Here is a 16,650-nt window from a genome sequence, read left to right on the forward strand (position 1 = left end):
GGAGGGGTTCGGGGTGGGTTATATACAGAATAACAGATACCCGGGAGGGAGTCACAGACTGGAATCTAATCGAGGGGTTCGGGGTGGGTTATATACAGAATAACAGATACCCGGGAGGGAGTTACTGACTGAAATCTAATCGAAGGGTTCGGGTGGGTTCTCTACTGAATAACAGATACCCGGGAGGGAGTTACAGACTGGAATCTAGTCGAGGGGTTCGGGGTGGGTTATATAAAGAATAGCAGATACCCGGGAGAGAGTTACAGACTGGAATCTAATCGAGGGGTTCAGGGTGGGTGAAATACAGAATAACAGATACCCGGGAGGGAGTTACAGACTGGAATCTAATCGAGGGGTTCGGGGTGGGTTATATACAGAATAACAGATACCCGGGAGGGAGTTACAAACTGGAATCTAATCGAAGGGTTCGGGGTGGGTATAGACAGAATAACAGATACCCGGGAGGGAGTTACAGACTGGAATCTAATCGAGGGGTTCGGGGTGGGTTATATACAGAATAACAGATCCCCGGGAGGGAGTTACAGACTGGAATCTAATCGAGGGGTTGGGGTGGATTATATTCAGAATAACAGATACCCGGGATGGTGTTACAGACTGGAATCTAATCGAGGGGTTCGGGGTGGGTTATATACAGAATAACAGATACCCGGGAGGGAGTTACAGACTGGAATCTAGTCGAGGGATTCGGGCTGGGTTATATACAGAATAACAGATACCCGGGAGGGAGTTACAGACTGGAATCTAATCGAGGGGTTCGGGGTGGGTTATATACAGAATAACAGATACCTGGGAGGGAGTTACAGACTGGAATCTAATCGAGGGGTTCGGGGTGGGTTATATACAGAATAACAGATACCCGGGAGGGAGTTACAGACTGGAATCTAATCGAGGGGTTCGGGGTGGGTTATATACAGAATAACAGATACCCGGGAGTGAGTTACAGACTGTAATGTAATCGAGGGGTTCGGGGTGGGTTATATACAGAATAACAGATCCCTAGGAGGGAGTTACAGCCTGGAATCTAATCGAGGGGTTGGGGTGGGTTACATACAGAATAACAGATACCCGGGAGGGAGTTACAGGCTGGAATCTAATCGAGGGGTTCGGCGTGGGTTCCATACAAAATTACAGATCCCCGGGAGGGAGTTACAGACTGGAATCTAATCGAGGGGTTCAGGGTGGGTTATATACAGAAGAACAGATACCCGGGAGGGAGTTACAGACTGGAATCTAATCGAGGGGTTCGGCGTGGGTTATATACAGAATAACAGATACCCGGGAGGGAGTTACAGACTGTAATGTAATCGAGGGGTTCGGGGTGGGTTATATACAGAATAACAGATCCCCGGGAGGGAGTTACAGACTGGAATCTAATCGAGGGGTTGGGGTGGGTTACATACAGAATAACAGATATCCGGGAGGGAGTTACAGGCTGGAATCTAATCGAGGGGTTCGGGGTGGGTTACATACAAAATAACAGATACCCGGGAGAGAGTTACAGACTGGAATCTAATCGAGGGGTTCGGGGTGGGTTATATACAGAATAACAGATCCACGGGAGGGAGTTACAGACTGGAATCTAATCGAGGGGTTCGGGGTGGGTTATATACAGAATAACAGATACCCGGGAGGGAGTTAAAGACTGGAATCTAATTGTGGGGTTCGGGGTGGTTTATATACAGAATAACAGATACCCGGGAGGGAGTTACAGACTGGAATCTAATCGAGGGGTTCGGGGTGGGTTACATACAGAATAACAGATACCCGGGAGGGAGTTACAGACTGGAATCTAATCGAGGGGTTCGGGGTGGGTTATATACAGAATAACAGATACCTGGGAGGGAGTAACAGACTGGAATCTAATCGAGGGGTTCGGGGTGGGTTATATACTGAATAACAGATACCCGGGAGGGAGTTACAGTCTGGAATCTAATCGAGGGGATCAGGGTGGGTTATATACAGAATAACAGACACCCGGGAGGGAGTTACAGACTGGAATCTAATCGAGGGGTTCGGGGTGGGTTATATACAGAATAACAGATACCCGGGAGGGAGTTACAGACTGTAATGTAATCGAGGGGTTCGGGGTGGGTTATATACAGAATAACAGATCCCCGGGAGGGAGTTACAGACTGGAATCTAATCGAGGGGTTGGGGTGGGTTACATACAGAATAACAGATATCCGGGAGGGAGTTACAGGCTGGAATCTAATCGAGGGGTTCGGGGTGGGTTACATACAAAATAACAGATACCCGGGAGGGAGTTACAGACTGGAATCTAATCGAGGGGTTCGGGGTGGGTTATATACAGAATAACAGATCCACGGGAGGGAGTTACAGACTGGAATCTAATCGAGGGGTTCGGGGTGGGTTATATACAGAATAACAGATACCCGGGAGGGAGTTAAAGATTGGAATCTAATTGAGGGGTTCGGGGTGGTTTATATACAGAATAACAGATACCCGGGAGGGAGTTACAGACTGGAATCTAATCGAGGGGTTCGGGGTGGGTTATATACAGAATAACAGATCCACGGGAGGGAGTTACAGACTGGAATCTAATCGAGGGGTTCGGGGTGGGTTATATACAGAATAACAGATACCCGGGAGGGAGTTAAAGACTGGAATCTAATTGAGGGGTTCGGGGTGGTTTATATACAGAATAACAGATACCCGGGAGGGAGTTACAGACTGGAATCTAATCGAGGGGTTCGGGGTGGGTTATATACAGAATAACAGATCCACGGGAGGGAGTTACAGACTGGAATCTAATCGAGGGGTTCGGGGTGGGTTATATACAGAATAACAGATACCCGGGAGGGAGTTAAAGACTGGAATCTAATTGAGGGGTTCGGGGTGGTTTATATACAGAATAACAGATACCCGGGAGGGAGTTACAGACTGGAATCTAATCGAGGGGTTCGGGGTGGGTTACATACAGAATAACAGATACCCGGGAGGGAGCTACAGACTGGAATCTAGTCGAGGGGTTCGGGGTGGGTTATATACAGAATAACAGATACCTGGGAGGGAGTAACAGACTGGAATCTAATCGAGGGGTTCGGGGTGGGTTATATACTGAATAACAGATACCCGGGAGGGAGTTACAGTCTGGAATCTAATCGAGGGGATCAGGGTGGGTTATATACAGAATAACAGACACCCGGGAGGGAGTTACAGACTGGAATCTAATCGAGGGGTTCGGGGTGGGTTATATACAGAATAACAGATACCCGGGAGGGAGTTACAGACTGTAATGTAATCGAGGGGTTCGGGGTGGGTTATATACAGAATAACATATCCCCGGGAGGGAGTTACAGACTGGAATCTAATCGAGGGGTTTTGGGTGGGTTACATACAGAATAACAGATATCCGGGAGGGAGTTACAGGCTGGAATCTAATCGAGGGGTTCGGGGTGGGTTACATACAAAATAACAGATACCCGGGAGGGAGTTACAGACTGGAATCTAATCGAGGGGTTCGGGGTGGGTTATATACAGAATAACAGATCCACGGGAGGGAGTTACAGACTGGAATCTAATCGAGGGGTTCGGGGTGGGTTATATACAGAATAACAGATACCCGGGAGGGAGTTAAAGACTGGAATCTAATCGAGGGGTTCGGGGTGGGTTATATACAGAATAACAGATACCCGGGAGGGAGTTACAGACTGGAATCTAATCGAGGGGTTCGGGGTGGGTTACATACAGAATAACAGATACCCGGGAGGGAGTTACAGACTGGAATCTAATCGAGGGGTTCGGGGTGGGTTATATACAGAATAACAGATACCTGGGAGGGAGTAACAGACTGGAATCTAATCGAGGGGTTCGGGGTGGGTGATATACTGAATAACAGATACCCGGGAGTGAGTTACAGACTGGAATCTAATCGAGGGGTTCGGGTTGGGTTATATACAGAATAACAGACACCCGGGAGGGAGTTACAGACTGGAATCTAATCGAGGGGATCAGTGTGGGTTATATACAGAATAACAGACACCCGGGAGGGAGTTACATACTGGAATCTAATCGAGGGATTCGGGGTGGGTTATATACAGAATAACAGATACCCGGGAGGGAGTTACAGACTGGAATCTAATCGAGGGGTTCGGGGTGAGTTATATACAGAATAACAGATACCCGGGAGGGAGTTACAGACTGGAATCTAATCGAGAGGTTCGGGGTGGGTTATATTCAGAATAACAGATACCCGGGAGGGAGTTACAGACTGGAATCTAATCAAGGGGTTTGGGGTGGGTTATATACAGAATAACAAATGCCTGGGAGGGAGTTACAGACTGGAATCTAATCGAGGGGTTCAGGGTGGGTGAAATACAGAATAACAGATACCCGGGAGGGAGTTACAGACTGGAATCTAATCGAGGGGTTCGGGGTGGATTATATACAGAATAACAGATACCCGGGAGAGAGTTACAGACTGGAATCTAATCGAGGGGTTCAGGGTGGGTGAAATACAGAATAACAGATACCCGGGAGGGAGTTACAGACTGGAATCTAATCGAGGGGTTCGGGGTGGATTATATACAGAATAACAGATACCCGGGAGGGAGTTACAGACTGGAATCTCATCGAGGGGTTCGGGGTGAGTTATATACAGAATAACAGATATCCGGGAGGGAGTTACAGACTGGAATCTAATCGAGAGGTTCGGGGTGGGTTATATACAGAACAACAGATACCCGGGAGGGAGTTACAGACTGGAATCTAATCGAAGGGTTCGGGGTGGGTATATACAGAATAACAGATACCCGGGAGGGAGTTACAGACTGGAATCTAATCAAGGGGTTTGGGGTGGGTTATATACAGAATAACAGATACCCGGGAGGGAGTTACAGACAGGAATCTAATCGAGGGGTTCGGGGTGGGTTATTTACAGAATAACAGATGCCTGGGAGGGAGTGACAGACTGGAATCTAATCGAGGGGTTGGGGTGGATTATATACAGAATAACAGATACCCGGGAGGGAGTAACAGACTGGAATCTAATCGAGGTGTTCGGGGTGGGTTATATACAGAATAACAGATACCCAGTGGGGAGTTACAGACTGGAATCTAATCGAAGGGTTCGGGGTGGGTATTGACAGAATAACAGATACCCGGGAGGGAGTTACAGACTGGAATCTAATCGAGGGGTTCGGGGTGGGTTATATACAGAATAACAGATACCCAGTGGGGAGTTACAGACTGGAATCTAATCGAAGGGTTCGGGGTGGGTAGAGACAGAATAACAGATACCCGGGAGGGAGATACAGACTGGAATCTAATCAAGGGGTTTGGGGTGGGTTATATACAGAATAACAGATACCCGGGAGGGAGTTACAGACTGGAATCTAATCAAGGGGTTCGTGGCGGGTTATATACAGAATAACAGATACCCGGGAGGGAGTTACAGACTGGAATCTAATCGAGGGGTTCGGGGTGGGTTATATACAGAATAACAGGTCCCCGGGAGGGAGTTACAGACTGGAATCTAATCGAGGGGTTCGGGGTGGATTATATACAGAATAACAGATACCCGGGAGGGAGTTACAGACTGGAATCTAATCGAGGGGTTCGCCGTGGGTTATATACAGAATAACAGATACCCGGGAGGGAGTTACAGACTGGAATCTAATCGAGGGGTTCAGGGTGGGTTATATACAGAATAACAGATACCCGGGAGGGAGTTACAGACTGGAATCAAATCGAGGGGTTCGGGGTGGGTTATATACAGAACAACAGATACCTGGGAAGGAGATACAGACTGGAATCTAATCGAGGGGTTCGGGGTGGGTTATATTTACAGAATAACAGATACCCGGGAGGGAGTTACAGACTGGAATCTACTGGAGGGGTTCGGGGTGGGTTATATACAGAATAACAGATACCCGGGAGGGAGTTACTGACTGAAATCTAATCGAAGGGTTCGGTTCGGTTCTCTACTGAATAACAGATACCCGGGAGGGAGTTACAGACTGGAATCTAATCGAGGGATTCGGGGTGGGTTATATACAGAATAACAGATACCCGGGAGGGAGTTACAGACTGGAATCTAGTCGAGGGGTTCGGGGTGGGTTATATAAAGAATAACAGATACCCGGGAGAGAGTTACAGACTGGAATCTAATCGAGGGGTTCAGGGTGGGTGAAATACAGAATAACAGATACCCGGGAGGGAGTTACAGACTGGAATCTAATCGAGGGGTTCGGGGTGGATTATATACAGAATAACAGATACCCGGGAGGGAGTTACAGACTGGAATCTAATCGAAGGGTTCGGGGTGGGTATAGACAGAATAACAGATACCCGGGAGGGAGTTACAGACTGGAATCTAATCGAAGGGTTCGGGGTGGGTTACATACAGAATAACAGATCCCCGGGAGGGAGTTACAGACTGGAATCTAATCGAGGGGTTGGGGTGGATTATATACAGAATAACAGATACCCGGGATGGTGTTACAGACTGGAATCTAATCGAGGGGTTCGGGGTGGGTTATGTACAGAATAACAGATACCCGGGAGGGAGTTACAGACTGTAATGTAATCGAGGGGTTCGGGGTGGGTTATATACAGAATAACAGATACCCGGGAGGGAGTTACAGACTGGAATCTAGTCGAGGGATTCGGGGTGGGTTATATACAGATTAACAGATACCCGGGAGGGAGTTACAGACTGGGATCTAATCGAGGGGTTCGGGGTGGGTTATATACAGAATAACAGATACCCGGGAGGGAGATACAGACTGGAATCTAATGGAGGGGTTCGGGGTGGGTTATATACAGAATAACAGATACCCGGGAGGGAGTTACAGACTGGAATCTAATCGAGGGGTTCGGGGTGGGTTATATACAGAATAACAGATACCCGGGAGGGAGTTACAGACTGGGATCTAATCGAGGGGTTCGGCGTGGGTTCCATACAAAATTACAGATACCCGGGAGGGAGTTACAGACTGGAATCTAATCGAGGGGATCAGGGTGGGTTATATACAGAATAACAGATCCCCGGGAGGGAGTTACAGACTGGAATCTAATCGAGGGGATCAGGGTGGGTTATATACAGAATAACAGATCCCCGGGAGGGAGTTACAGACTGGAATCTAATCGAGGGGTTCGGGGTGGGTTATATACAGAATAACAGATACCCGGGAGGGAGTTACAGACTGGAATCTAATCGAGGGGTTCGGGGTGGGTTATATACAGAATAACAGATACCTGGGAGGGAGTAACAGACTGGAATCTAATCGAGGGGTTTAGGGTGGGTTATATACTGAATAACAGATACCCGGGAGTGAGTTACAGACTGGAAACTAATCGAGGGGTTCGGGGTGGGTTACATACAGAATAACAGACACCCGGGAGGGACTGACAGACTGGAATCTAATCGAGGGGATCGGGGTGGGTTATATACAGAATAACAGATACCCGGGAGTGAGTTACCGACTGGAATCTAATCGAGGGGTTCGGGGTGGGTTATATACAGAATAACAGATACCTGGGAGGGAGTAACAGACTGGAATCTAATCGAGGGGTTCAGGGTGGGTTATATACTGAATAACAGATACCCGGGAGTGAGTTACAGACTGGAAACTAATCGAGGGGTTCGGGGTGGGTTACATACAGAATAACAGACACCCGGGAGGGACTGACAGACTGGAATCTAATCGAGGGGATCGGGGTGGGTTATATACAGAATAACAGATACCCGGGAGGGAGTTACAGACTGGAATCTAATCGAGGGGTTCGGGGTGGGTTATATACAGAATAACAGATAACCGGGAGGGAGTTACAGACTGGAATCTAATCGAAGGGTTCGGGGTGGGTATAGACAGAATAACAGATACCCGGGAGGGAGTTACAGACTGGAATCTAATCGAGGGGATCGGGGTGGGTTATATACAGAATAACAGATCCCCGGGAGGGAGTTACAGACTGGAATCTAATCGAGGGGTTGGGGTGGATTATATACAGAATAACAGATACCCGGGAGGGAGTTACAGACTGGAATCTAATCGAGGGGTTTGGGGTGGGTTTTAAACAGAATAACAGATACCCGGGAGGGAGTTACAGACTGGAATCTAGTCGAGGGGTTCGGGGTGGGTTATATACAGAATAACAGATACCCGGGAGGGAGTAACAATCTGGAAACTAATCGAGGGGTTCGGGGTGGGTCATATACAGAAAAGCAGATACCCGGGAGGGAGTTACAGACTGTAATGTAATCGAGTGGTTCGGGGTGGGTTATATACAGAATAACAGATACCCGGGAGGGAGTAACAATCTGGAATCTAATCGAGGGGTTCGGTGTGGGTTATATACAGAATAACAGATACCCGGGAGGGAGTTACAGACTGTAATGTATTCGAGGCGTTCGGGGTGGATTATATACAGAATAACAGATACCCGGGAGGGAGTTACAGACTGGAATCTAATCGAGGGATTCGGGGTGGGTTATATACAGAATAACAGATACCCGGGAGGGAGTTACAGACTGGAATTTAATCGAGGGGTTCGGGGTGGGTTATATACAGAATAACAGATCCCCGGGAGGGAGTTACAGACTGGAATCTAATCGAGGGGTTCGGGGTGGGTTATATACAGAATAACAGATACCCGGGAGGGAGTTGCAGACTGGAATCTAATCGAGGGGTTCGGGGTGGGTTATATACAGAATAACAGATACCTGGGAGGGAGTAACAGACTGGAATCTAATCGAGGGGTTTGGGGTGGGTTATATACAGAATAACAGATACCCGGGAGGGAGTTACCGACTGGAATCTAATCGAGGGGTTCGGGCTGGGTTATATACAGAATAACAGATACCTGGGAGGGAGTAACAGACTGGAATCTAATCGAGGGGTTCAGGGTGGGTTATATACTGAATAACAGATACCCGGGAGTGAGTTACAGACTGGAAACTAATCGAGGGGTTCGGGTTGGGTTACATACAGAATAACAGACACCCGGGAGGGAGTTACAGACTGGAATCTAATCGAGGGGATCGGGGTGGGTTATATGCAGAATAACAGATACCCGGGAGGGAGTTACAGACTGGAATCTAATCGAGGGGTTCGGGGTGGGTTATATACAGAATAACAGATACCCGGGAGGGAGTTACAGACTGGAATCTAATCGAAGGGTTCGGGGTGGGTATAGACAGAATAACAGATACCCGGGAGGGAGTTACAGACTGGAATCTAATGGAGGGGTTCGGGGTGGGTTATATACAGAATAACAGATCCCCGGGAGGGAGTTACAGACTGGAATCTAATCGAGGGGTTGGGGTGGACTATATACAGAATAACAGATACCCGGGAGGGAGTTACAGACTGGAATCTAATCGAGGGGTTTGGGGTGGGTTATATACAGAATAACAGATACCCGGGAGGGAGTTACAGACTGGAATCTAATCGAGGGGTTCGGGGTGAGTTATATACAGAATAACAGATACCCGGGAGGGAGTTACAGACTGGAATCTAATCGAGAGGTTCGGGGTGGGTTATATTCAGAATAACAGATACCCGGGAGGGAGTTACAGACTGGAATCTAATCAAGGGGTTTGGGGTGGGTTATATACAGAATAACAAATGCCTGGGAGGGAGTTACAGACTGGAATCTAATCGAGGGGTTCAGGGTGGGTGAAATACAGAATAACAGATACCCGGGAGGGAGTTACAGACTGGAATCTAATCGAGGGGTTCGGGGTGGATTATATACAGAATAACAGATACCCGGGAGAGAGTTACAGACTGGAATCTAATCGAGGGGTTCAGGGTGGGTGAAATACAGAATAACAGATACCCGGGAGGGAGTTACAGACTGGAATCTAATCGAGGGGTTCGGGGTGGATTATATACAGAATAACAGATACCCGGGAGGGAGTTACAGACTGGAATCTCATCGAGGGGTTCGGGGTGAGTTATATACAGAATAACAGATATCCGGGAGGGAGTTACAGACTGGAATCTAATCGAGAGGTTCGGGGTGGGTTATATACAGAACAACAGATACCCGGGAGGGAGTTACAGACTGGAATCTAATCGAAGGGTTCGGGGTGGGTATATACAGAATAACAGATACCCGGGAGGGAGTTACAGACTGGAATCTAATCAAGGGGTTTGGGGTGGGTTATATACAGAATAACAGATACCCGGGAGGGAGTTACAGACAGGAATCTAATCGAGGGGTTCGGGGTGGGTTATTTACAGAATAACAGATGCCTGGGAGGGAGTGACAGACTGGAATCTAATCGAGGGGTTGGGGTGGATTATATACAGAATAACAGATACCCGGGAGGGAGTAACAGACTGGAATCTAATCGAGGTGTTCGGGGTGGGTTATATACAGAATAACAGATACCCAGTGGGGAGTTACAGACTGGAATCTAATCGAAGGGTTCGGGGTGGGTATTGACAGAATAACAGATACCCGGGAGGGAGTTACAGACTGGAATCTAATCGAGGGGTTCGGGGTGGGTTATATACAGAATAACAGATACCCAGTGGGGAGTTACAGACTGGAATCTAATCGAAGGGTTCGGGGTGGGTAGAGACAGAATAACAGATACCCGGGAGGGAGATACAGACTGGAATCTAATCAAGGGGTTTGGGGTGGGTTATATACAGAATAACAGATACCCGGGAGGGAGTTACAGACTGGAATCTAATCAAGGGGTTCGTGGCGGGTTATATACAGAATAACAGATACCCGGGAGGGAGTTACAGACTGGAATCTAATCGAGGGGTTCGGGGTGGGTTATATACAGAATAACAGGTCCCCGGGAGGGAGTTACAGACTGGAATCTAATCGAGGGGTTCGGGGTGGATTATATACAGAATAACAGATACCCGGGAGGGAGTTACAGACTGGAATCTAATCGAGGGGTTCGCCGTGGGTTATATACAGAATAACAGATACCCGGGAGGGAGTTACAGACTGGAATCTAATCGAGGGGTTCAGGGTGGGTTATATACAGAATAACAGATACCCGGGAGGGAGTTACAGACTGGAATCAAATCGAGGGGTTCGGGGTGGGTTATATACAGAACAACAGATACCTGGGAAGGAGATACAGACTGGAATCTAATCGAGGGGTTCGGGGTGGGTTATATTTACAGAATAACAGATACCCGGGAGGGAGTTACAGACTGGAATCTACTGGAGGGGTTCGGGGTGGGTTATATACAGAATAACAGATACCCGGGAGGGAGTTACTGACTGAAATCTAATCGAAGGGTTCGGTTCGGTTCTCTACTGAATAACAGATACCCGGGAGGGAGTTACAGACTGGAATCTAATCGAGGGATTCGGGGTGGGTTATATACAGAATAACAGATACCCGGGAGGGAGTTACAGACTGGAATCTAGTCGAGGGGTTCGGGGTGGGTTATATAAAGAATAACAGATACCCGGGAGAGAGTTACAGACTGGAATCTAATCGAGGGGTTCAGGGTGGGTGAAATACAGAATAACAGATACCCGGGAGGGAGTTACAGACTGGAATCTAATCGAGGGGTTCGGGGTGGATTATATACAGAATAACAGATACCCGGGAGGGAGTTACAGACTGGAATCTAATCGAAGGGTTCGGGGTGGGTATAGACAGAATAACAGATACCCGGGAGGGAGTTACAGACTGGAATCTAATCGAAGGGTTCGGGGTGGGTTACATACAGAATAACAGATCCCCGGGAGGGAGTTACAGACTGGAATCTAATCGAGGGGTTGGGGTGGATTATATACAGAATAACAGATACCCGGGATGGTGTTACAGACTGGAATCTAATCGAGGGGTTCGGGGTGGGTTATGTACAGAATAACAGATACCCGGGAGGGAGTTACAGACTGTAATGTAATCGAGGGGTTCGGGGTGGGTTATATACAGAATAACAGATACCCGGGAGGGAGTTACAGACTGGAATCTAGTCGAGGGATTCGGGGTGGGTTATATACAGATTAACAGATACCCGGGAGGGAGTTACAGACTGGGATCTAATCGAGGGGTTCGGGGTGGGTTATATACAGAATAACAGATACCCGGGAGGGAGATACAGACTGGAATCTAATGGAGGGGTTCGGGGTGGGTTATATACAGAATAACAGATACCCGGGAGGGAGTTACAGACTGGAATCTAATCGAGGGGTTCGGGGTGGGTTATATACAGAATAACAGATACCCGGGAGGGAGTTACAGACTGGGATCTAATCGAGGGGTTCGGCGTGGGTTCCATACAAAATTACAGATACCCGGGAGGGAGTTACAGACTGGAATCTAATCGAGGGGATCAGGGTGGGTTATATACAGAATAACAGATCCCCGGGAGGGAGTTACAGACTGGAATCTAATCGAGGGGATCAGGGTGGGTTATATACAGAATAACAGATCCCCGGGAGGGAGTTACAGACTGGAATCTAATCGAGGGGTTCGGGGTGGGTTATATACAGAATAACAGATACCCGGGAGGGAGTTACAGACTGGAATCTAATCGAGGGGTTCGGGGTGGGTTATATACAGAATAACAGATACCTGGGAGGGAGTAACAGACTGGAATCTAATCGAGGGGTTTAGGGTGGGTTATATACTGAATAACAGATACCCGGGAGTGAGTTACAGACTGGAAACTAATCGAGGGGTTCGGGGTGGGTTACATACAGAATAACAGACACCCGGGAGGGACTGACAGACTGGAATCTAATCGAGGGGATCGGGGTGGGTTATATACAGAATAACAGATACCCGGGAGTGAGTTACCGACTGGAATCTAATCGAGGGGTTCGGGGTGGGTTATATACAGAATAACAGATACCTGGGAGGGAGTAACAGACTGGAATCTAATCGAGGGGTTCAGGGTGGGTTATATACTGAATAACAGATACCCGGGAGTGAGTTACAGACTGGAAACTAATCGAGGGGTTCGGGGTGGGTTACATACAGAATAACAGACACCCGGGAGGGACTGACAGACTGGAATCTAATCGAGGGGATCGGGGTGGGTTATATACAGAATAACAGATACCCGGGAGGGAGTTACAGACTGGAATCTAATCGAGGGGTTCGGGGTGGGTTATATACAGAATAACAGATAACCGGGAGGGAGTTACAGACTGGAATCTAATCGAAGGGTTCGGGGTGGGTATAGACAGAATAACAGATACCCGGGAGGGAGTTACAGACTGGAATCTAATCGAGGGGATCGGGGTGGGTTATATACAGAATAACAGATCCCCGGGAGGGAGTTACAGACTGGAATCTAATCGAGGGGTTGGGGTGGATTATATACAGAATAACAGATACCCGGGAGGGAGTTACAGACTGGAATCTAATCGAGGGGTTTGGGGTGGGTTTTAAACAGAATAACAGATACCCGGGAGGGAGTTACAGACTGGAATCTAGTCGAGGGGTTCGGGGTGGGTTATATACAGAATAACAGATACCCGGGAGGGAGTAACAATCTGGAAACTAATCGAGGGGTTCGGGGTGGGTCATATACAGAAAAGCAGATACCCGGGAGGGAGTTACAGACTGTAATGTAATCGAGTGGTTCGGGGTGGGTTATATACAGAATAACAGATACCCGGGAGGGAGTAACAATCTGGAATCTAATCGAGGGGTTCGGTGTGGGTTATATACAGAATAACAGATACCCGGGAGGGAGTTACAGACTGTAATGTATTCGAGGCGTTCGGGGTGGATTATATACAGAATAACAGATACCCGGGAGGGAGTTACAGACTGGAATCTAATCGAGGGATTCGGGGTGGGTTATATACAGAATAACAGATACCCGGGAGGGAGTTACAGACTGGAATTTAATCGAGGGGTTCGGGGTGGGTTATATACAGAATAACAGATCCCCGGGAGGGAGTTACAGACTGGAATCTAATCGAGGGGTTCGGGGTGGGTTATATACAGAATAACAGATACCCGGGAGGGAGTTGCAGACTGGAATCTAATCGAGGGGTTCGGGGTGGGTTATATACAGAATAACAGATACCTGGGAGGGAGTAACAGACTGGAATCTAATCGAGGGGTTTGGGGTGGGTTATATACAGAATAACAGATACCCGGGAGGGAGTTACCGACTGGAATCTAATCGAGGGGTTCGGGCTGGGTTATATACAGAATAACAGATACCTGGGAGGGAGTAACAGACTGGAATCTAATCGAGGGGTTCAGGGTGGGTTATATACTGAATAACAGATACCCGGGAGTGAGTTACAGACTGGAAACTAATCGAGGGGTTCGGGTTGGGTTACATACAGAATAACAGACACCCGGGAGGGAGTTACAGACTGGAATCTAATCGAGGGGATCGGGGTGGGTTATATGCAGAATAACAGATACCCGGGAGGGAGTTACAGACTGGAATCTAATCGAGGGGTTCGGGGTGGGTTATATACAGAATAACAGATACCCGGGAGGGAGTTACAGACTGGAATCTAATCGAAGGGTTCGGGGTGGGTATAGACAGAATAACAGATACCCGGGAGGGAGTTACAGACTGGAATCTAATGGAGGGGTTCGGGGTGGGTTATATACAGAATAACAGATCCCCGGGAGGGAGTTACAGACTGGAATCTAATCGAGGGGTTGGGGTGGACTATATACAGAATAACAGATACCCGGGAGGGAGTTACAGACTGGAATCTAATCGAGGGGTTTGGGGTGGGTTATATACAGAATAACAGATACCCGGGAGGGAGTTACAGACTGGAATCTAGTCGAGGGGTTCGGGGTGGGTTATATACAGAATAACAGATACCCGGGAGGGAGTTACAGACTGTAATCTAGTCGAGGGGTTCGGGGTGGGTTATATACAGAATAACAGATACCCGGGAGGGAGTTACAGACTGTAATGTAATCGAGTGGTTCGGGGTGGGTTATATACAGAATAATAGATACCCGGGAGGGAGTTACAGACTGGAATCTAGTCGAGGGGTTCGGGGTGGGTTATATACAGAATAACAGATACCCGGGAGGGAGTAACAGACTGTAATGTAATCGAGTGGTTCGGGGTGGGTTATATACAGAATAACAGATACCCGGGAGGGAGTTACAGACTGGAATCTAGTCGAGGGGTTCGGGGTGGGTTATATACAGAATAACAGATACCCGGGAGGGAGTTACAGACTGTAATGTAATCGAGGGTGTTCTGGGTGGGTTATATGCAGAATAACAGATCCCCTGGAGGGAGTTACAGACTGGAATCTAATCGAGGGGATCGGGGTGGGTTATATGCAGAATAACAGATACCCGGGAGGGAGTTACAGACTGGAATCTAATCGAGGGGTTCGGGGTGGGTTATATACAGAATAACAGATACCCGGGAGGGAGTTACAGACTGGAATCTAATCGAAGGGTTCGGGGTGGGTATAGACAGAATAACAGATACCCGGGAGGGAGTTACAGACTGGAATCTAATGGAGGGGTTCGGGGTGGGTTATATACAGAATAACAGATCCCCGGGAGGGAGTTACAGACTGGAATCTAATCGAGGGGTTGGGGTGGACTATATACAGAATAACAGATACCCGGGAGGGAGTTACAGACTGGAATCTAATCGAGGGGTTTGGGGTGGGTTATATACAGAATAACAGATACCCGGGAGGGAGTTACAGACTGGAATCTAGTCGAGGGGTTCGGGGTGGGTTATATACAGAATAACAGATACCCGGGAGGGAGTTACAGACTGTAATCTAGTCGAGGGGTTCGGGGTGGGTTATATACAGAATAACAGATACCCGGGAGGGAGTTACAGACTGTAATGTAATCGAGTGGTTCGGGGTGGGTTATATACAGAATAATAGATACCCGGGAGGGAGTTACAGACTGGAATCTAGTCGAGGGGTTCGGGGTGGGTTATATACAGAATAACAGATACCCGGGAGGGAGTAACAGACTGTAATGTAATCGAGTGGTTCGGGGTGGGTTATATACAGAATAACAGATACCCGGGAGGGAGTTACAGACTGGAATCTAGTCGAGGGGTTCGGGGTGGGTTATATACAGAATAACAGATACCCGGGAGGGAGTTACAGACTGTAATGTAATCGAGGGTGTTCTGGGTGGGTTATATGCAGAATAACAGATCCCCTGGAGGGAGTTACAGACTGGAATCTAATCGAGGGGTTGGGGTGGGTTACATACAGAATAACAGATACCCGGGAGGGAGTTACAGGCTGGAATCTAATCGAGGGGTTCGTGGTGGGTTCCATACAAAATTACAGATACCCGGGAGGGAGTTACAGACTGGAATCTAATCGAGGGGTTCTGGGTGGGTTATATACAGAATAACAGATCCCCGGGAGGGAGTTACAGACTGGAATCTAATCGAGGGGTTCGGGGTGGGTTATATACAGAATAACAGATACCCGGGAGGGAGTTACAGACTGGAATCTAATCGAGGGTTTGGGGTGGTTGATATACAGAACAACAGATATCCGGGAGGGAGTTACAGACTGGAATCTAATCGAGGGGTTCGGGGTGGGTTATATACAGAATAACAGATACCCGGGAGGGAGTTACAGACTGGAATCTAATCGAGGGGTTCAGGGTGGGTTATATACAGAATAACAGACACCCGGGAGGGAGTTACAGACTGGAATCGAATCGAGGGGTTTGGGGTG

The sequence above is a fragment of the Chiloscyllium plagiosum genome, unplaced genomic scaffold (genome assembly GCF_037043375.1).
Source record: "Chiloscyllium plagiosum isolate Xiang-an unplaced genomic scaffold, Cpla_swu_hap1 HiC_scaffold_50, whole genome shotgun sequence".
Lineage (NCBI taxonomy): Eukaryota > Metazoa > Chordata > Chondrichthyes > Orectolobiformes > Hemiscylliidae > Chiloscyllium > Chiloscyllium plagiosum.